At 39.6% G+C, this 21,370-nt stretch overlaps 1 protein-coding gene across 1 annotated transcript in view; it reads left to right on the top strand.

Annotated features, from left to right (window-relative positions):
• The first annotated feature begins 11,058 nt into the window (after positions 1 to 11,058).
• The window catches only part of LOC116034797 (cingulin-like protein 1), a 78,726-nt gene continuing 68,414 nt past the window's right edge, over positions 11,059 to 21,370 (top strand). Inside the window, exon 1 of the mRNA XM_031277539.2 lies at positions 11,059 to 11,102. The gene's annotated coding sequence lies outside the window, so the exon portion shown is untranslated. The remainder of the gene's footprint in view (positions 11,103 to 21,370) is intronic.

Here is a 21,370-nt window from a genome sequence, read left to right as displayed (position 1 = left end):
GCATTTTAGTTAGCAATAATTAGCCTGTGCCTACGTTATCTCCTTACATATACCTACGCTCTGCGTCTGCGCAAGATTGGGAATGACTGAGATTTCTCTTGCCACAGCTACCAGAAGACTTCCAACTTTCAGACAGGTTGCTCACGTCACATTTACGTCGTCAAGCTCAATTTGAGGCTGCGCAGCATGCTCAGCCATCACCGGAAAAGTGACTTCACTGGTCTCCGTAGAAATATATGGCGTCGCTGTGTCCATTCTTTTACTGTCTATGCTTTGAGATTGTCTGCCCTGCCCTGATGTCTTTCACCTGTTCCCCAGCCCTTGTGTCACCTGTCCCTTGTTTCACCCTTGTTTACATGTTTATTTAGTCTGTGTGCTTTCGTCAGTCTTTTGTGAGAGTTCCTTCCAGTGTAAGCTATATTTTCGTGTTCTTGGATTTCCCCATTCCTTTTATGTTCCTTGGTTTTTCTTTTGTTTGGACATTACCAGCTTGCGTGTTTAGTAAGTTCTCTTTGTGTTATCATTAAATTATTGTTATTTCAAACTGCTGCTTCCTTCTCACCTTCCTGCACTTGGGTCCAAGCCTCAACTCTGTCTGACACTAACTGTTTTTGGGGATTTTGTGTTGGAAATTACTTTTTCCTTCCTGCTTGCCTCAGGACACCTTTTGTTGTAAGCCTTTTTATTTTTATAAACCTCACTGCCTCCAACGCATCCACATGCAAAGTCAATGCAAAGAGGCGACGCAAGTTCACGAAATTCACATCATTTGCGTAATTAACGTGACGCCGATTTGCAAAAGCCTATCAACATTGACATTCTCCTGCATAGCATGGCCCCGGTCAATCCAAAAGCCATTCAGAAACAAGTATTTAAAAAAAAGGTTTGCTTGCCGTCTTGCTGACAGACCTGACAAAGCACAAATTCAGACTTATTACAGATTGACATCCTTTTGAGCCTATAGCCATTACACGGCGGCAAAACCTGGTTCTCAAGTAGCGCTGGATGCAGTCTTTCAAATGCTAATCTCTACAGAGTATGTTATAAACCCAGCCAGGGTGGCGTTTGGTTTTCCGAGACTGGGACTTCCACAACAGGTACAAAGTGGCCAATTGTAGTTATTTCGGCCGTGGTTGATGACGGAAAGAAACGTTGATATCTACACCGACACGTCTTGGGTGCAATATGTTTTAGAAACCAAACAATCAATTAATTGATTAATGGAGAAAATAATCAGCAGATTAATCAATCATGAAAACAATCATTCCGTAATCGTTCAAAATGAGCTCCACCTCAGCCAACAGTCAAAGTATGCCTTTAAATGAATGCATGAGTAATAATTAATTATTTAATGAAATAATAGATAATATAATTGTTTAACAGTCACAGGGGACATTTTCTACTTTTAATATTTTAAGTACATTTTGCAGAACCTAATTGCATTATTTATATCCTTCCTTAAGTAAAAGAACTGAATACTTTATCCACCACTGCCTGTTGGCATCCTTTACACTCCCTGAAAATCAAAATCTTCAGCCATTATCCCCAAAAGAAGAAAAATTTAAGACACCTGGATGAAATTCCCACTCTCTTAAAATGTATGTATGTATTTATTTACACACTTAAAAAAACAGCAACATGAAAGAAAATGTAAATGACAGTTTTCCATTATATAACAGTGTGTTCCTTAGGTTTGTGGAATACTTAGGTGCTCTTATTTGGCAGGTGGGTTTAAGGGTCCTCAAGATAATCTAGTTTTTTAATAAAAAAAATACAATTTACTATAATTTTGGACCATTATTATTATCATGTCTGTGTGTAAAATGATGGAAAAGCTAGAGCAGATAATACAAAATTAAAACACTCAAAAAGCTTAATGACAAAACTTACTAAAGAAGTCCACTGGGGACCACTGGGACGTCTTCATTGCTGTGCCGAAGCTTAGGGAAAACCCAGCTTACATACTTTTATTTAAGTAACATTTTTAATGCAAGACTTTTTCTGTGGTTTCAGTACTTTCACTTAAGTAAAGGAATTGAATACTTCCTCCACCACTGCCTGTTGGCATCCCTAACTCTCTCCGCAGAAACTTAACACCTTCAGGCATTATACTCACGGTTAGAGAATTAAAGACCCCTGGATGAAATTCCCACTCTCTTAAAATGTCTTAAAATGAATGAATACACCAGCACTTTTTGCACTTCGCACTTTAATTATTACAGTTAATTCTTAGGATGTTGTGTTGTCTGTGCTGTCATGTGTGTCCTTCTTTTGTGTCCTAGGATGCTTTGTTAATCTTGTGTTTTTTGTTGATTTTATTTTATGTTGATTTTAGAATGTTTTTTCTGTTACATGTTTATGTTGTGACGCAATAGATTGTAGCACTATGTCCATGATAAATTTCCCCTCTGGGACAATATAGGGTATTCTATTCTATTCTATTTATTTACACACAAAAAAACACAGCAACGTGAAAAAAATGTAAATGAAAGATTTCAATTCTATGATACACACACAAAGAAAAGACACAAAACAAGAGACAACAAATTATACAAAAGCAAGTCAGAAAGAAAGTCATTTTTGAGAATAATGCTGACGTATACTGTAGTTTAGCCGCATACCTGAGGAAGAACATCCCCTCAGACGTCTTGTGTAAGCTATTTCAGCAGTGTGAGTTATTAGTGTGTGTGAGTAAAGGTTGTCTCACCGGGACGCTCCCATCTGCACTATGTTCCTTAGAGCTGCAGTCACACCCTGAGGTGACACAACACCAGCAGTGAAAGAAGTATTCAGATCCTTCACTTAAGTAAAAGTGCTATTACCACACTGTAAAAATACTCTTACAAGGAAAAGTCCTGCATGGAAAATGTTACTTAAGTAAAAGCATGTAAGTATTATCAGGGAAACGATCCAAACAGTTGCTGGACTTGTAGGTAGTTACATTTTCGGGTAGTTTAATTTATAATAAAACCTATTTTATAAACTACATGTGTTTTGGGTGCAAAAGTCTTGATTTGTAAAGCTACTAGTAAATAAAGCTGTAAAAAAAAAAATATTTGTCTCTGAAATGTAGTGGAGTAGTAGAAAGAAAAGAAAAGACTCAAGTAATGTACCTCAAATTTGTACTTAAGTACAGTAGACTACTTGACAGGGGCGGAGCGGGACCAAAAAAATCTACCGGGAAATTTCGTAGACCACCGGCCCTGCGGGTGGGGGGGGCTGGGTGGTAGCTCGTGCTAATTCCCATCTGTGCCTAGCTGTGACATTAGGTGCTTAGCAAAGTTAGCTTATTTCACCTGTAATATCTTTACTTGTTAATGCCCGGAACATGTCCGTTATTTTGGAGCATTTCGCTGCCTCCTCCATAATTTTTTTTTTGAGTCTGACCTTCTCAACGGCACCTTTCCCTTTTCTTTTTTGGCTTTCCATCATTAGACTCACACACTGTCTGTTAACGTTACCGATAGACTTCCAAACGTGACGAGGAAAAAAAGTTGTTTGATGGCTTTACGTCATAGGCCAACCAGGGCTATGCCATTTGGGGAGGGGCCGTTCACTGATCCCCCCTATATTTCTGAAAATCCTAGACGTGGTTGTGACCTGCACTTCATTAGTGCTTTCTGATTAGCCTGTGTTTGTATTGAAATAAGAGGCTGCTGCAGCCCGTCGTACGTTTGACCAGCGGGCAGCGGAAGCACACCAGGCCACCGGATGGTTGCTAAGAACTTGCAATGTATAACTATTATCAGACCGGCCCTCGCAGCCTCGAAACACTACAGGCCCACCAGGAAAAGTCCTGACTCTCCCGATTGCTACTCAGGGCTTAATTTGAGCCGGAACACGCCGGAACATGTTCCGGCACCGCCGACGTTGGATCCGGAACCTTTTTTATTGGATCCGGCACCTCCTGTGTCACTATGAAAAATTAATCGCCTAACAGAAAAAAAATAATTACTGTTTGTGTAGTGTTCAATGTTGTTATCTGTCGTGTTAGTCTTTATTCCCCATTGAAGTTCCACAAAAATCTCGTGTTTGCATTTTCGATGCGTTTTGAGGTGAATTTTCAGGGTAAGACAGACGGGGGAGAGGGACGGAGGGAGGGAGGGGAGGCACTTCAAGTGACACATGCGCTTGTGCTGGTTGAGATTGATGTTAGCCTCGTTTCACTCAGGGGAAAAATGTCAAAAAGACAACAAAGTTTGCTTAACTTTTTCAAATACGCTGGCCAGTCGTATCCCAAACAAGCAAAAATTGTTTCCGCCGATCAAGAATGTGGAGACATTACATTTCGTACCCATGCAGTGAAAGTTCTGAAATTAAAATAAACATTGCCCTGATGTACACACAGCGTTGTTTAGGCTTTTTTAGTCAGAGAAGCTACATAGGCAGTGTAATTTTTTTGTTTTGTTCCGTTACCTCCAACCCCCGTTTTGAGTCACCGGATCCACCCCCACTCTGCGCTCCGGGACCTCCCACTTTACAAATTAAGCACTGCCGCTACTGCTACTTGAGTAAATGTACTTAGTTACATTGCTATGCTGGCTGACTCATATCTGTGCAAGAGAAAAAAGGTGTGTGAAACATGCAGCTTTCACTAATATTTTCTCCCTCAGTAGTTTTAAGGTGTCTGACAGTATCATATAGATGAGTCATTGGCAATCGAGCTATTCTGTCATTTAGGTATGAACATGTGTTGATATTCTGTATCATGTTGTTCCAGCTCTTCATTGAAGCTGAGAAAGCTTATTTCTTTGCTCTCTTCATTGTGTCTTGTTGACAGTGCTGGAATGTAACTAAGTACATTTACTCAAGTACTGTACTTAAGTACAAATGTTGAGGTCTTTGTACTTTACTTGAGTCTTTTTCTTGTCATTCCACTTTCTACTTCTACTCCGCTACATTTCAGAGAGAAATATTGTACTTTTTACTCCACTACATTCATCTGAAAGCTTTAGTTACTAGCTACTTTACACATTAAGGTTTTTGCACACAAAACACATGCAGTTTATAAAATACGATGTTTTATTATCAATTAAACTACCCAACAATATAACGGCTGCAATGATTAGACCATTAAACACAGAACTGTTTGGATCGTTTCCAGTTTCTAAAATGTGAGGGTTTTTCTGCATTGAGTACTTTTACTTTTAATACTTTACATTTCCTGATGATACTTACGTACTTTTACTTAAGAAACATTTTCAATGAGAATGTTTTTACAGCGTGGTATAGTAATTTTACTCAAGTAAAGGATGTGAATACTTCTTCCACCACTGCTTGTTGACTTCTGTCTGTAAATTGTAACCCGTACTAATGTCTTGCTGTTTCCTGTTGATCTGGTCTCAAAACATGTGGCCAAAGGACTACAGTTGAAAATTAGCCTGCTGGCTAACACTGGCAAATCTACAGAAATGTTGATTAATGTGTGTTGTCCTTAAATAAATAAACTATATGGTGGCTGGGTTAGCTCAGTTGGTAGAGCATGCACATGTATACAGAGGTTTACTCTTTGACGCAGTGGCCGCAGGTTCGACTCCGACCCGCGGCCCTTTGCTGCATGTCATTCCCTTTCTCTCGCCCCTTTCATGTCTTCATCTGTCCGGTGGAATTAAAGGCCTAAAATGCCCCAAAAAAATAATCTTTCAAAAAAAAAAAATTAAATATGATGTTTACATTGAGTGAATTTTCAAACCCAAGACTCCATGTTTTTATGGCCATCCTTTGAGATACAATTCAACAAAATCCTCCGTATTTGAATCGATTCTGAATCTACAATTCAATACAGAGTTCAGTAGAACAAAGTACGGCTGCACAGCATGATTTTGTAATGACATGATGGGTGTTTTTAATGACTACAAAGGGATATGATATGTTTAATTTCAAACCTGATTGGGGGGAAAGACAAACTCTGATGATAACTGACAAACAGAAAATAAGATTTTAAATCCTCTGAATGTAGGAAATGTTTATCTAAATGGTTCCCAGTTTGGAGGAGTGACTGACAGTAGCAGAGGGAGTGCTCCACTTTACTTTATCACAGACACAAAGTCAAGGACATGTTGGTCTCATAACAATGGTGTCGTGGACTTCACACCTAGGACTTTTCCACACATTGACTTTTCTTGGAGGCAAACACCCACCCTGCAACAATTACTAACTCAAGTACTGCACTTAAGTACAATGTAAAAGTACTTTTACTGAACTTCTAATGCACTACATCTCAGAGGGAAATATTGTTCTTTTTACTCCACTTCATTTGTTTCATAGTTTTTAGTTACTTTAGATACATTTAAGTTACAGATCCATGAATCTTAATAAATTAACAAATAAACAATGATGTATTTTATTATATATGAAGCCTATCTGCTATATCAAAGTATCCCCACCTTTGTCAGGTGCAATGTTAAAAAAGGGAAACAAAATCAAATCAAAGAAACTAGAGAGAACAAAGTGCATCAATGTTTTTGTTCAGATATTTGCATTTCGGAGATGCAAACATCATCAAACAAAGTATGATATAGTCAGCATCAATACAGAAACATAGCCTAGTATTAAAGCTTTAGTACGTAACTTTTACTGCTTTTGCTGCAGAGCAGAGCGGAGAAAGGACCGCAAGTTCACTCAAAATTACTTCATGTCTCATTTGCCTTTTTAGCAAGGCAGGTAGTTGCAAGTAACCATGGCAGTGGTAGCTTTTACTGAGTTTTCTCCTTCATTCTCCAGTAGACTTGCAGTAACTCCGGCGGTGACAACACTCATTGAGCTCAGGCTCGAACACGGGAGGGGTAGAGGGGCAGGAAGGCATTTCATTGGTTCTTTCCAAGTGGACCGCGAGGCAGTGATGGTGGGCGTTTTTACAAGATTACAGCAGCTACAGATGATGGATCATTTTTGCTCCTTTTTCAGAGCCTATTAGTTATTTATTGTTTTCAGGGTTGCTCATTGTTGCTCGATTATATATTTATTTCTTCTCTTCCTTAGGTGGGATTCCTTCTATAAGCCCCTAGGGGCTTAATCTCACCTGCACAATGCTCTATTTTATATTACTTTATTTTCTTGTGTTACTGTTGTATTGATTTTATTGTGGTAATAAATCTTGTAATCCAAGACTAAAAAAAAACTTAAAGTCACAATGAATATTGTATTATATTGGATCTTTAAATATCAATTAACTTTGATAAAGCTAGATTCTATAAATTGATAAAAAAAAACTGAGCTGCCACAAGTGGACAAATCAATCAATGGTTATTTGATCAAAGGAAAATTAATCAGCAAACTATTTTGACTATTGATTAAGTGTGTTTGTGGGTGATTTAGTGTGTTTCTTCACACATGTGTTCAGATTCATTTCAAAAGATAAGATAAGATAGACATTATTGTCCCGAAGGACACATATACATACAAGTATGTGTTTGTCAGTTTGGGGAAAAAAAAAGTATCGTTCCTTCAAAACAACCACAGTTTCACAGAATTATGGTCATACTGCTTCTGTCTCAATCCATGCTGTAAAGCTGACAAGAAGGCGTGTGCATTGGTTTGTACATGATAAAGTCCATAGTGTTACCAGCTGAATGGGTGTGTTCTCGCCTCCAGCACAGAAGAATGTGAGGCGTGTCAGGGTTGCCCAACACAAAGCAGTTCGGCGTTCGGTCTGACACTTCTATAGCAACCGGCAGCTGTTTAACCAACAGTCAGTCCTCTCCACGGGAGACTCCAAACATCAGATGGAAGCTGTCAGTCTATCTGCAGCCAACGGTTGCACAACACGTCACGACATAAGTGTTCATGGGAAATGTAGGATTAGTACAACAGGCAGGGTTGTCGGATAAAGATTACGTTTCCAAGCCAAACACACACACACACACACACACACACACACACACACACACAACTGCCCCAAATTTCTTGGCGGAAAACAGATCAATCTGCCAACATTTCTGCAGCCTGCTGATTCAAACAGATTCACCGTTATTTTATTAATTCATTACCAGCCAAATTGGCTAGTAACTTTACAATGTTACCCGCCAAAGTAAATTTTTACATGCATTTGGTGGTTTGGCGGGTGTTAATTTAAAGCCCTGGGCGTACCACAGTGTGTTCCGAGTGCTGGAAAATCAGTCTCCGGTCTGGTCTCTTGGAAAAACTTTCCCCCCTGTTATTTTTTAGATTTAATAAATTTAAATTTACGTGTTCACAGTCTGTCTGTCTTTAACAAAAAATGACAGCATTGGTTGTTGGTTCCCCACAATGTCCGATGTCCGTTACCTTCCGCTTTCTTTGTGTTGAAATTTTAAACTGCGGTGGATTTATGAGGACTATGGTTAACTGCTCCTCAGATCTCTGCAGGGTAAATCCAGACCCGGGGCTCCGTGCAGAGCTAAGCGCCGCCCAAGACGTTTGTGATTGGTTTAAAGAAATGCCAATAAACCAGAGCACATTTTTCTCCCATCCAGGAATGCTGTATGGTCTAGCCAGACCCTCCTCTGCAGTGCTGTGGAGGAACGTCTGGCAATGAGAGACTATTATAAATTAAACTACCCAACAATATAACGGTCTACAAGTCCAGCTGAAATGATTAGCCGATTAAACATTTAGTTGATTGACAGAACAGTGAGAGCCAGTAAGTACACTGAACCTGTTGTTCTAGACTGCGAGGACACAGATGTGTATGTCCAAGAAGCTTACATATCATAACAAGTCAGGAGTGATTTGTCCTCTCCATCATTTATGCTGACAGTGCAGATGTGAGCTGCGGGCAGGCCAGAGTTTCCAAATGGCACAAACTGAAGAATAAGTGTACAAGCCGTCTCCCACCTGATGATGACTCTGTGGATCTTCATATGGAAAGGACAAACTACCTTACATATTGCCAGCTCCATTACAACCTGCAAGAGCATCCTTCTCCCATTGGTCACGGCTGGGAACTAGTGAACGGAAAGTGTCGACCGGTGCGTCACACCCTGCCCCCTTTGCCCTAGCAGCTCACACCTCGTGACTGCTCAGATGAGAGTAGCAGTGATGATGAGAGGAGTCAGTGTTGAGATTCAACAGATTCAGATGGAGAGTCTTTTTAGTTAATTCAATACATAAATCATAATAAATAAATAATGTATGTATTATTAATTTGTTTTAAATTGTTAAATTGTTTTAAATTGTTGGGAGAATTGTTTTAAAAAGCTTTAAACTGTTTACCATGTTGTAAGTCGCTTTGGTTAAAAATGAGTCAGCCAAATGTAATGTAATTAAAATTTTTTTAATAAAAACAACTCCAAGCTAAAGAATCTCCTCTGTCTCCCTGCTTTCATTGGTTCCACCCTAGACATCTGATGACCTATGTGTATGTTGTAATTTTACTGTCCATAACTGAACTCAGTTTGAGCAGAGCTTTCATTTGAGCCTAATATTAAGGCTCTATAACGATTTTGAAAAATTGACATTTAAAGCGTAACTCACCAAAATGCAACCTAGGGTGTTTTTGTGAATGTACCTGAGTCAAACTTTCGTTTAAAAGCATATTTAGGACGGAAACGCCACTTTTAAAATTTTCGTTTTTCGGTCAAATGGCCTTCTGAATGGGAATGCTAGGGGCACTACTATGATCGCATCAAAATCACTATTTTTACTCTCTACGCTCTACGCTCTTACGCTCTACACATGAACTCAGCATTGAGAACATTGTTTGTGTACAGAAAGGTTTTTAACAACTCACTGTAGCTGTTGGTTTTCCAGTCGCTGTCCATCTAGCCAGTTTAGTTTCCTTTTTTTTCTGTGATGGCCCTGCCCCAGTATCAGCCATAACTATAACAGATAACTTCTAAAATAAAATTTCAAATACAATTAGGCCTATATAAAGAAATCTCCTGCTACCCTTTACCTGGCTGGGTACAATAACATAGGCTTTTCCGGTGTTATGCCGAAATCTGCGAGCCGTCAGAATGTCTGCTCTCTAGCCCTGTCTACCTGCCGCAAATCATTCAGTGACTGCGCGGGGAAAATCTGACCAGGGCAAAGGCATTATTAAAAACTATATAAAAACAGCATTCTTTTCACTGTAAGTCTCGTTTGCTGTTACAGGTCATTTATGATCATCAGATGGAACATTACACAGTTTCAGAAACATTTTAAAGTTACATATAGTCACTTTAACTAACATTTTCAATGCAGGACTTTTACTTTTTATTTACTTGTACTTTTACAGTGTGGTATTAGTACTTTTACTTAAGTAAAGGATCAGAATACTTCTTCCACAACTTCCTGCTACTCAAAAATGTGTCCTACTTATTGTTAGTTCCCTTGGATGTCCAAGCCTCACTGTGCTGAACGATGTTGGTGCAGAGTTTGACACGAGGAACGTGATTTCATATTCATCTGCTCAGGGTGGAATGTTTCTAATGCTCACCCTCAGGTAACGGTAACCAATTCAATTTTTAACTTTTGTGAAAAAAAACAGCTGCATTCATGTTGAGAAGGATTGATATTTAATACAAAAAAACATCAATGACATCAGAGAGGAGAACAGGAAACCAAAAGGCCACAAGGGAGGCGAACATTCCTGAGAAAGTTACAATAGTTGGTGAGACATGGTGCACTATATCTCCAAAAATGGTGTGTGTGAGAGAGGGAGGGAGGGAGAGAGAGAGAGAGAGAGAGAGATTCGTTCACATGCTTCTTAAAGCTTTCTCAGTAACCAGAGAATTGCATTTTTCCTCCCACACTGTTTCCCTCCTCTTTTTTTAAGATTATTTTTTTGGGCATTTTCGGCCTTTATTTTTTGACAGGACAGATGAAGACATGAAAGGATGGAATGACATGCAGCAAAGGGTCGCAGTCGAACCCGAGACCGCTGCGTTGAGAATTAAACTTCTACATATGGGCGCCCGCTCCACCAACTGAGCTATCCGGGCGCCCTTTCCTCTTCTTTTCCCTCCTGTGCATCAGCTCCAACAGGCGGCCAGGTGAAGTGCGCACGCTCATTGCGCAAGTCTCCGGTGTGTGGCAGGTGTAGCCCTGGACCCGCCCACAAGGCAAAGCTCTGTCAGTCTCTGAAAGTGTAGCCTGTCAGTCAGCAGCAGAGCACCGCGGAGGGAGCATTGCTAGGTAAGGGGCTAATGATTTACCTGTACGCTTGTTGGATTTTTAACCTGACTGCTGCGTAACTCTCACTGCTGTTGTTAGAAACCCGTTATGCTTTCACTTACTGCTGTGAGTTCACGGCATGTTTCCTGGTGCTGGAGTTACACCGGAATGTGATGGAAAACTAACTAACTAACGTTAGTCTTCCTTGCTGAAGTGTTTTTAGAGGGACAGCAGCAGGTAGGCGGTTCAATAGGCAGGCTACTGTTAACTCTGATGAAGTCATTGACTAACACAGGCATTCTGTTAATAACTCAAATACCATATAGTGATATTTGGATAGAAAAGGATCATTTCCTGCTAGGGAATTAAAAAAAAAAGATAGTCAACTTAAAAACGGACTTTTCTATCAATCATAAAAAAAACATGTAATGCCAAAATAAGTGCAAAAATGGGATCCAAAGAAACTTTATTTAAATATTTTACCACAATCAAAAGTTGAGTAAAGTCAGTGTTCACACTACTACTGAGTGCTACCAATCCACATGGTTACATTATCAATATATAGGACATAACAAAGTCAGTGTGAGCTAATGTGGCCAAAGGAATGTGGATTCCCCTGTCCACATTGGTGTAGTGGTGTCTGTTCATGGTTCCAATGTAGGGGGCCCCTTAATGTTACAACATACAATCATATATAATACAACAGTGTCTTTCCAACTTTGGGGCAACAGTTTGTGTTTAAAGCTTTCCTGTTTAATAGAAATACTGGCAAAAAATCAAATAGGAATAGTATCATGTTTTTTTTTTTTCTCGTGCCAATACTGTATGCATACACTGACGCCAAGTACCAAACTTTTATCATATAAATTGCACATTCAAATGTAACTTTTTGGTACTGGAATAATTAAAGAAATACTAAAATTGAAGTGAGATGAAATTTATCTTTTTAGATAAAACAGATGTTGACAAAGTTTTCCTTTGGGGGCAATTTGAAGTTGGAAAAAAGGTAATACATTGCAACATATAGCAGCATATCGCAAATAGAAAGTCGCAATAATATCGTAGACATAGGTATCGTGATATTATCGTATGGTCGGGCCTCTGTTAATTCACAACCCTACTGTTTAACATGACAATACCCCTGTGCACAAAGGCAGACCCATAAAGAAATGGTTTTCCCAGTTTGGTATTGAAGAACATGAGCGTCCTGCACAGAGCCCCCATCCAACACATTTAGGATGAACTGAAAAAAATCTTGTTTCCACGAGAGTAGAAACTGTCATATTAGCATATCAATGTGAACGCTATCAGTTATGGCTGGAATGTTAGGTTGGCCACATACTTTAAATTTAAAAATCCGGTTTAAGTCACTATAGGAACATCACAGGAACATTATGTTCATCCTATAGGAGAAAGAATTACCATACAAAATAAAATGACTTTCCATAATAAAGCACAATGACAATATATATATTTAATCTTTTCATTGTTGTCTCAGTTGATGCCTTTGTTTCCACTTATAGTTACTTTAGCTTTAAATCTCCATCTAACTGAAACACATTTGTAGCAATTACTGTTTACTGTCCTAGTCTCGCATTGCCAGACCTTCCTCCACAGCACTGCAGAGGAAGGTCTGGCTAGTCCACACAGCATTCTGAGATGAGGGGAAAATATGCAACAGTTAATTGGCTTCACAATCATTATGGGTGCTGCTGCAAAATAGCCTCGGGAAGGAATTTGTTTTGGTGGAACATGTTTATGTTCAAAAGTTGTTTTAGTCGTGCGAGAGAAAACTCAGATTGGACAGAAGTTTCTTAAATAAGTGCAAGAAACAAACATTAAAAATAGACTAAGAAATCCTAGTTGAATAAGACCAAAACAATGATTAGTCGACTAATCGACAGAGGGGGCAGCCCTACTGTCAATGAAACTCCCATTTGTCACAATGAAGAAATATGTTTTGAAATATATGTTATATCTGTGCTCAATCAAAGGGCGAGTCTGACTGTACTCTGCACTGTGCTCTGATAAGAGCTGGACAGGTGGCAGTAATGTCATTTACAGTGGCTCCTATTGGGGCCACAGTGTCAGATATCAGATGATTTATGACAACAATAATAACAATAACACTTCCTTTCCCAACCGCGTATATGCACTGGACCTTTAACCATGGCAAGATTACAGCCTTCATGGGTTTAAACAAACAGCAAGTCGGGCAATTACAATCGTCAATGGCTAGGCGCCGCACGGACAACGCAACTGCTCCTCTGCAAAATATGTGTACGTTCAAAGGTCAAACTCAGATTGGACAGATAGTCTATCTAGCTGTCTGGATTTAATCTGCAGAGATCTGAGGAGCAGTTAACCATAGTCCTCATAAATCCACCAGAGTTTAGAACGCCAACACAAAGAAAGCGGAAGGTAACAGACATCCGGCCAAAATGAAAGACATCCGTCAGAATTTCCGGTGGCACCTGAACAATCCCAGAAGTGGAACGTTGTAGATATAGACTAATTGGACTGTTTTTATACAATTTTTCTTGGGTTAAATAAAAACTATGTAGTGGTTTTCAGTCAGTCGTTATATATAATTAAGCAGATGATGGAACTGTTGGTATTATTGCTCCATTCAAATCATTTTTTATGAGAATTATCATCAACTCTTTACAGAGCTTTTAGCCGCCTTTAGCTTATAGTTTTACAGTGCATTTAGAAGAAGAAAGTGGAACACGTAGCAACTAAAGAACTAGATATTTCCTCCAGGAGCTGGTGGAGACCAAACCAGAGCTAAAGGGAGAGTCAACATTAAACTTTGGTTCATCATGTCGACACAAACATGACTCCAATGTGATAATAATGTTGCTCTGAGTCTTCTTGATGTGTAACTGTTTGCTAACACATTAGCCAAAGATGATTTTATAAGATAATATATGTCAGATTGTTGTGGAGTTGTTCATCTCCCAAGTGGCCAAAGAAGCTATTAATGCAGCTTTAAATGTACCTTGTTTTTAGTTGGCGAGCTTGTTGCTTAAGTAGCTAATTTTGCTTAACAGCTAGCTTCCGGAACAGTGGCACTAGCAATACTATCTGCCAATTCATATGGTGACCTCAGACAGACAAATTTGTAAATGTATCTAGGTTTTGCTTTAATTTTAACACTCTAAATATAGGTAGATATGTGGATAAGAAGAAGCTAGCCTGGTGTTGTGTTAGCAGGGAGAAATGCGCTCACCTCATGCTTCAAATACTGTAAATGAAAGCAGTTAAATAGAATAAGTTAATAGACTGTCCCTGTGCTGTTGTCCTCAAACATTGTTGTAATGCTAATGTCTCACTGACTTCTAAGGCAAACAGAAGAGTAAGTCATGCATGTTTAAGTGTTTTCCCAGGCTGAGGAACGCTGAAACCCTTACTTAATATCAGCTGCTAGCATCTCTGAATCACTGGCTCTTTTCTGTCTTTTTCTATGTATATTCCTCCTCTTTATCTTTCTGTCCATCTTCTTCTGCTCTAGTTGTCTTTATCTCCCTCTTTCTCTCTCACTTTATCCTACTCTTTGTGTTGTATCATGTCTCTTGACACTCACTTTTCTTTGTCTTTTCTTCACTGTCTCTTCTCTATTCTGTTGGGCTTCTTTCTCCTTAACTAATCTCTCTTTCACTTTCTTTCCACTCTTTTTTTTCTCTGTAATTCTCTAACCAGGAGGCATTGATGGTGACAATTTTTTGTTGTTGTACTTAAATGTTTTTGGTTTTCCTTCCCTTACTTTACTTTTTGGCCATTATTCAATGCCATAATCCATGAACAGGAGACATTGTGACCATATTTCACATTTGGTCAAACACTGAATTGGTGACACTAATCTTGGGTGGGCACCTTGAAACTGTGGTGGTTGTGTAGATCTTCTGTGCTGCTGAGTTGAAGATGTGTGTGAAGCATCCATTTTTCACCAAAACAATATACACCTGACACTACTTACCCGATTAGGTTGGACTGTAGCAGTCATTGAACCTGCACACACTGAGGAAGGCATTAGTCAAAATATCTGTGCTTGTAATTATATACTGCACAGTAAATGTGAAGTTCAGGAGACTAAGTTGTCTCTTTCTCACTTCTTTTTCCTGCATTTGCTCATTTCTCTCTTTCACTTTCCCCCTCTCACTATCACTTTCTGTTGATTTCTTCACACAACTTTGGTCATTCCAATTTTCCCTCCTGTCAGTCGTTCATATTTAAGTAATCTGTATCTGCAGGAGATGACTTTCTGAACAGCATTAGAACATTATAAAAGATGACAGTGGATCATGTAAAAACTGTTTTTATTTGTTTATCTTGAGCCAGATCTCTCACTCTCAATGATGCCCCCTCCCCTTAATGGGACTGCATTCTTTCCCTTGACTCCCGTTCAGACAGTTAACCAACCAGACCAACAAGATATCACAACTCTCTCTGTGTGTGTGTGTGTGTGTGTGTGTGTGTGTGTGTGTGTGTGTGTGTGTGTCTGTGTGTCTGTGTGTCTGTGTCTGAGAGAGGGAGAAGAGAAAGAAAGAAAACCTGCATCCATTCCTGCAGATACCTGTCCATGTGTGTGTGTTTGTGCATGTGTGGATCTGTGTGTGTACACCATTCACCGAAACCTCCATTACCTTAGCATTTAGATATGTCATATTAAAATGATGAGCTCAGGCTTGGCTTCAACACACACACACACACACACACACACACACACACACACACACACACACACACACACACACACACACACACACACACACACACACACACAAACAATATGATATTTCAAGAAGACACTGCTCGTTATTTAAAGCTGTACATATTTTTATGGGTTTCCTCTGCACACTGAATATCTGAATCACAATAAATGTTTTATCTGTTCAGTGGCATTGCCTAATTGTTTGTAGGAATAGAGACAAGAACAAATAATGACGGTGAACATTCAGATATTTTCTATATGAATAGGCCTACTTTTTCTGATCTGTTGATATTAACAATTATCCAGAGAGAGGAGCAGTCGTTGGTTCAAGGGATCAAAATTGTGCACAGGTCAACTAAACTTTTTCACAATGACACTTATGTTGAGGTGCCGTGTGATGAGTTTATGTTCAGGGTGTTGTCTGTCTGTCAGCTGTCAGGAGGAAGGAGACAAGTATTTGTGTTTGCCTTCATCCTCTTCATACTTGTCATGCTTGCAGATGTAATTACACGTCATTGCGACCGAAACATAGCCTACAGCAGATACCTGCACCCTTAAAACCATTAGATGTTGTGGAGCTCAGTAATGAAACTTGTCCTGAGAAAAAATAAACATTTTTGTAATTAATAGTTAGGCTATATGTTCTAAAATCTGAAAAATGATGTGCCATCCATTTGTTATTTTAAAGAAACTGAAGTCCTAAATTATTCAAATCGTTGTGGGCATGGCACGTCTTGTTCACTTCCTCTGCCCATATTTCTCGGTCTCAGTTTGAAGACATGAGGCAGGAACAAGAGCGTGACTCAGTGAAGTAGTACGAGTATTTAGCTTCTGCCGCCCCAAAGTTTCACTGAACAAGCCGTCTATTGTGTGCTGCATTCATTTCTATTATAAGACAAATGTCAAGTTCTGGTATGAGGAACACCCCGAGGTGGCATCTGGTGCCCATCAATCATTAACGCAATGGAATCTATGTAGAGCAGGAGAAATAATTCCCTAATGCCCTAAAGTAGCGTCTTTGTGTGGTTCATTAGTCCTTGAGCTCTGTGATACAACTCTGACATCAATCTACTGTTTTATTCTGTACAGCGACAATGGTCAAATTAGGACTGCAACTAACGATTATTTTAATAATCGATTAATCTGTCGATTATTTTTTCGATGAATCAGATAAAAAAAACAAAAAAGCATCAATTTACATCAACTCAATACATACTTACATACATACTTGTTGTTTTAGTTAATAGTTGTGTAAAGGTAAGTAACCCAAAGAGTAGATACAGACAACACACACACACACACACACGTTCACTTGAAGCTTATTCATTAAATTATTACCATCATTGTAGTAAGTGCAAGTTAAGTTCATTTGTACACCACATTTAAACACAGCTTAAGATGACCAAGTGCTATAAAAGAACTTTAAAATGAAATTAAAAAGTACAACACACACAAATATATTTGTCAACAATAACTGATATGGGACAAAGCACAGAATATATACATGACAATAGATTGAAAAATGAATGGGCCAAAAAAGGCGAGTGAATAAAAACGTGTCTTTAGTCTTGCTTTACTACTGTTATTAACGAGCTAACGCTAGCTTGTAATGCTAGTCAGCTGGATAACGAGTAAATACCACACCAGCAACAGAAGAGGGACGTTACGTTCCTCACTTCAAAACGGAACAAAAGTAGGATTTAGTAGTGACTTTACCCTGCTGTTGAACTCCCTTCCTCCTCATCAAGGACTCCAACATGTTTACGTTTTAGGTGCTGAATCATCACCGTGGTGCGCCTGTGCCATGCCGTGTCGCTTGTGCTTATCTTGCAATTAACACGTTTTCGATTTATTTATTGTGAAATGCTCCCACACGTTGGATGACTTAGGTCGTACTGATTTCTCTGCCTCCGCCATGTGTTTCAGAACAACGTTAAGGGTCTCTCCGGTCTCTCTCCGTATTTCCTCTACCCCCGCTCTGCTCTTTTTTCTTTTCTTTTGCTCCGCTCCGCACGGCACTCAACTCAATTGCTTTTATTAGGGCTGTCCTCGACTAAAGAAATTCTTAGTCGACTAACACTTATATGATTTTGTCGATTAATCGATTAGTTGATGTAATCGACAGAGCTGTGCTCTTTGAGAGGTGATTAAGACTAGAAAAGCACAATATAAATGTAGTTAATGAACCATCTGTAAAACTGAGTTTCTCCACAATTAATCCTGCAAAAGCACCACTTTAAATATTGTGCTTACCAGAAATGTGCTCATAAGTTTCTTGGAAATGAGTAATTAAGCATGAATAAGCATAAAAAATGACTCATCAACTAAAGAAATCTTAGTCGACTAAGACCAAAACGACCGATTAGTCGACTAATCGACTAAGAGGTGGCAGCCCTAGCTTTTATCTCCGCGACTGAGTGGCGTGTCGCGCGACACAACGAATCGATAATGAAATTCGTTGCCAACTTTTTTAATAATCGAAATGTATCGATTTTATCGATTCGTTGTTGCAGCCCTAGGTCAAATTCAGTTTGAGATTTAAAATACAAATTTTGGGATCAATCTGTGTAGAAATGTAATCAAAAATATTAAAGCAACAAGCGTATTGTGCACTGTGAGGACTAGCCTTAGTTTTACAAAGACACTTTGACATCAATATTGAAATAAATCTAAAGCAACAAAGTGTATGCTGAAGAGTTAGCAGGAAGCTTGCCATCATATGCTAAAGAGTTGGCAGGGAGCTTGCTATCAGAGTGTATGCTAAAGAGTTAGCAGGGACCTTGCTATCAAATGGCGTTTTTCCATTACATGGTACCTGCTCGACTCGCCTCGACTCTACTCGCCTTGACTTGACTCGACACACTGTGCGTCCGTTTTCCATTGCAGATTTTAGTACCGCCTCAGCGTGGCTGATCGTATGCCGGCTCGACGCACACACCAGCGCACAAGTACGCAGAGCTTTCGCCGTAGCGTGTGTAGCCTATGTAAAAGTGGCCTGATGTTTACTTGTGCCCTGGTGTGTGCGTCGAGCCGGCCGTGTGTGTGTAGTTAGGCTACGGCAAAAGCTCTGCCGGAGCCTCCGCAGAACTGTAAAACAAGCGGCGCCGCAGTAAACTGCCGTGACCTAACGCGACACACACACAGAACGTCGAAGGTGTGTGTTGCCAGAAGACACATTTAGTTTCAAATGAAGCTGGAGGCAGCAAAAAAACAGCTAAACTGTTTAAAAATAGCGGGTTTGTTCAGGACACCCCCGTCTGTCGCTTTCACGTCACCTTTTCGGCTTGCCTCAGCTCGCTTGGAACCTCGGCTGAGGAGGTACTAAAAAAAGTACCTCTTAGCAGGTACCAGGTACTTTTTCGTAATGGAAAACCAAAAAAGGCGAGTAGAGTCGAGGTGAGTCGAGCTGGTACCATGTAATGGAAAAGCGCCAAAAGTGTAGGTATATGCTAAAGAGTTAGCAGGGAGCATGCTATCAGAGTGTATGCTAAAGTGTTAGCATACAGAGCTTGCCATCACAGTGCAGAGCTTGCTATAAATCAGCACAAAGCTAAATACTTGCTATCACCTTACATACTGTTGAGTGCTAAATTGTTAGCATAAAGCACTGGAGTGTATGCTCTGATAAGGTTAGTGTTTTTTCTTTCATCTGAAAAAAGGCTGTGTGTCAGTACAGTGGAGGATGTCACTGTACAGTAAATTGTTAGCATTGTGTCAAGTATCACTCAACAGCATCCTGAATGGTAAGGTGTTTGCATGAAAACTTCTATCATTCACTCATCACAGTAGACTTAAAGTGTTACCACGCAGCCTACCTAATGACTTATCAAAAGGGTTATGGGTCACGATTTAGTCTTCTCACAATGAGGAAAAACGTGATACAAAACCATCCTAAAAACCAGTCTTGTACATCTTGATTTTTGATTATCGGCCACATGAAGTGTAGAGGATCCTGACTGAGTGTTGATGGAGTGTGCCATAATGTTACAAACTGCAACTCAACAGTGAATCATGGGAAAGTAGGAATGTGGATGGAGATGACAGGTATGTTAGGAATGAGGGTGTGAACCTTGAATGGCAAAGACACACACAAAGTTTGGAATGGTAATGTCACAGTTCGGAACATACATTTTTGTGTGTGTGTGTGTGTGTGTGTGTGTGTGTGTGTGTGTGTGTGTGTGACCATCCCTGCGAATGACAGCTCCTTGTTGAACTGTGATGTGTTTGGTGGCCATGTCATGGTTGTGTTGTGCAATTCAAATACAGTATCAGTTTTTAATACAGTCAGGGAGGGAGGATGTTGGTATGTGGTAATCGTAATAAACAGTCCCGCCTGGCAGAAACTCACCTTTCTCTGATAGTCCTCTTGCAAACATTTTCATTACTGTGATGTCATGTCTTTCATTTCCTAAAAGAAGTTGTACATATAGGTGAGACATTACTTTGTTTAATGGCCCCCACATATTTTATGATAACAGCATTCGTACATGATGTGATAGGAAAGACAGGTCATGAACTTGCATCATCCATTTGTCTTACTTAATTCAAATTTAATTAAGTGTGTCACCAAAGTTGTAAATCAGCAGACTGTGGACATGTCTCAGTGTGATATAAGACCAACGGTTTCACAATAGTTCTCTTATCATGATTGGCAGCTTTTGTCGATTGGCAGCTGCGGAGCGCTTGTCCATCTGTCTCTGGTGAGTGGCAGTTTCATAATTGGTGTGTCAAAATCAATAAATATATACTGTATCTAGCAAGTAACGGGTCGGCTGAATTAATCTGGTTTACTACAGCAGTAGGAACCAAAAATAAACAAATTTTGCTTTGATTTAATTGCAATAAACGGATCAAAAGCATGCTAAAAAAAACTACATTGTGATGCTGATTTGTAAAAAGTCTGAATTCATACTTTGTCAGGTCTGTCCGCAAGACAACAAGCAAACAATTTTTAATGAAACATTTGCTTTGCGTTAAGTGTGAACACATCAAAACAGAGAACAGTGCAGCCCCGCCCACTAGGTTTGATTGACATGTGATGTCAGGGCAGCGTGGCATCAAAAGTGGAGACTAAATAAAAACAGAGGCAGATCTCACAGATTGCTACTTTAATATGCCACACATTAGAGGTCCTCTCCTCTCCTTGTTTTGTGTTGCCATGGGGTTTTAGGTCTAAGTGACAAAGTGACTACGTTTAAATGCACATAATATTCTGGTTTTTGCCCTTATTTCGAAAAGGATGATATTCCAACTAAGCTGTTTTACATGGCTAATGAAAGTGAATTTTCCACTAATATTCCTGTTTACATGTAGCCGTACAAAATAAGATTTTTTTCAAAGTTTTCCACATATGGTGGACTTGTTGGATGGTGCGAACACAGCGCCCATCTTTTATTCCTTCAACCAGCTTCTTTAAAAGGTCGGCGTAGCGATGTGTGCACATGTCCAACAACCTGTTGATATCCAAGTCTTTGTAGTATAGCTGTGTTTCTTCTTCTTATCATTGCAAACTGTTGGCTGGTTGGTTTGTGTACAGCAACCATAGCAACGCAGAGAGCTGACCATAAGCACCATTGAGAC

This window comes from Sander lucioperca, chromosome 14 (assembly GCF_008315115.2).
Source record: "Sander lucioperca isolate FBNREF2018 chromosome 14, SLUC_FBN_1.2, whole genome shotgun sequence".
NCBI lineage: Eukaryota > Metazoa > Chordata > Actinopteri > Perciformes > Percidae > Sander > Sander lucioperca.
The sequence above is the reverse complement of the archived record's forward strand: the minus strand, read 5'-3'. Positions and strand labels throughout refer to the sequence as shown.